This window comes from Haliotis rubra, unplaced genomic scaffold (genome assembly GCF_003918875.1).
Source record: "Haliotis rubra isolate DU_JTF1 unplaced genomic scaffold, ASM391887v1 Scf1137, whole genome shotgun sequence".
Taxonomy (NCBI): domain Eukaryota; kingdom Metazoa; phylum Mollusca; class Gastropoda; order Lepetellida; family Haliotidae; genus Haliotis; species Haliotis rubra.
In genome coordinates this window covers 26,299-28,265 of record NW_025765045.1, presented here as the reverse complement: position 1 = coordinate 28,265, position 1,967 = coordinate 26,299, and the positions used below count along the sequence as shown (strand labels likewise).

At 32.2% G+C, this 1,967-nt stretch overlaps 1 long non-coding RNA gene across 1 annotated transcript; it reads right to left on the bottom strand.

Annotated features, from left to right (window-relative positions):
* Window positions 1-218: 218 nt before the first annotated feature.
* Window positions 219-1,556, bottom strand: LOC124292420. Its single transcript, XR_006902448.1, has 3 exons — window positions 1,183-1,556; window positions 583-995; window positions 219-238 (listed from the first exon to the last, which is right to left on the bottom strand). It is a non-coding gene; the product is annotated as an uncharacterized LOC124292420 (long non-coding RNA).
* Between the last annotated feature and the right edge of the window lie 411 nt (window positions 1,557-1,967).

The window sequence follows — 1,967 nt, the reverse complement described above, 5'->3', positions numbered from 1 at the left end:
GGTTGACTTGAGATCACTTCTAAAGGAGGAGTAATGGATCTTCTCCTCAGGCCTTGCATTGAAAATTCAGTCACATCAAATTCGGTAACACTTTCAGGAATAGATGCTAATGACGAAACAAATCTTCCTAAACGCCGTGAATGTTTCCTCTTTCTCCAAACAATTCCAATTATTAGTAGAATGATAATGAGAACAGAAATTAGAACAGAGAGGATAATGGTTGCAGTAGTAGGAAGAACTGAAAGGGAATAAATGATAAAAACAATTACATACATGGAATAATATCAGGGATTAATATTATTAGCTGATTCTTCATCACCTATTTGGTTGTAAATGTGTGGTTCTAAATATTCATTGTCTGAGTTATCAATATTGAAAAAGAAAGGTTGAAGTTCCTGAGCTTGAGGAAGTGTTAGTTTTGTCTTAAGGAGAATAATGTGGTCTTAAATGTCTTTAATTGATAAATAAATGATACAACAATTATTAACAACAAAACAATTATGAAAACTTCAACAAGTAAGTTATAAAAATTAATGTGTTTCTTCCAAGGAATCTGATAATTGAGGATATTTGATGACTTACTTGTATGTGATGTAGCAATGGTTATATTGTTAAGCAATGAAGCAGACATAGTAGTATTAGTAGTAGTAGAAGTAGTAATAGTAGTAGGAGTAGTAGGAGCAGTAGGAGTAGTAGTAGTAGTAGTAGTTGTAGTAGTAGTAGTAGTAGTAGTAGTAGTTGTAGTAGTGGCAGCAGCAGTAGCAACAGCAAAAGCACTACTAGTAGTAGTAGTTCTTTCTGTGATAAAAGGAGAGAATAGTTAATTGAGAACATATAAACAGATAACATGTTTAAACTGATAATATCACATTAAGAATATTTACCCTGGAATGTGATGATGTGAGCGGTGGTGGATGGTGTAGTAGTGGTTGTCGTGGTACTTGTGGTAGTGGTCTGCGTGGTACTTGCGGTAGTTGATGTTGTAGTAGTTCTCTCTGTGATAGAAGTATAGAGTAGTTTATAGAGAACATATAAACAAAGAAGATGTTTAAAATCTTCTTAGAAAGGGAAATGATAATATGACATGAAAAAAAAAGAAGAAGAAAAAAAAAATCTTAAACAAAACCCTAAACATTAAAACAACAACAACAAACAAACAAAAACAACAACAACAAAAATTACCCTGGAATGTATTGATGTGAGTGGTGGTAGTTGTTAGGGTAGTGGTTGGAGTGGTGGTTGAAGTAGTGGTTTTTGTGGAAGTTCTCGGGGTAGTTGATGTTGATTGAGTCATTTTCATTGTCTGAAACAAATGTTATAATTTAGCACCAAGAAGTCATAGTTCTCAATAATTTGTTTGCCAATATTACTTTCAATCATTATAAAATTACAACATTGCAAATATTATGAACACAATTCTATGTTAACTTATTATGTATTTATTAATGAATTTATTATAAACTTACAGATGAAAAAGTTGATGGGTAATGTGTAAGTTGACTGCATAAAATAAAATAAAAAAAAATATTTAAAAAAACAACAACAAAAAAACAAAAACAAAAACCCAACATGTTTGTTAATTATTGTAATAGGAACTCATAATTCTAAATATTTTCTTAGCCAATATTACTTTGTAATTGGTAACATTTACAAGTATTGTAAATGACATGTTGTATCCTTAATAATAATTGATATTTAATCTCAATGATAAAACCCCAAAAACAACAGAGTACCTGATTTGGGCAATCGCTACCACCGATTCGTAATCTGGTCTTCCTGGGATAGGTCACCATCTCACATGTTATGGCACTGCCAGTCAGCTGCACAAAGTGCAAATTTGGAAACATGTTTCCATCGATGGTTGTTGATTTCATTGGCCAATTGTCTCCTTCTAGTCGTTTGATTTCAGGAAAGACTTTGTCTTGTGCGAAAACATCACATGGTCGTACATAATTACACTGCATGAA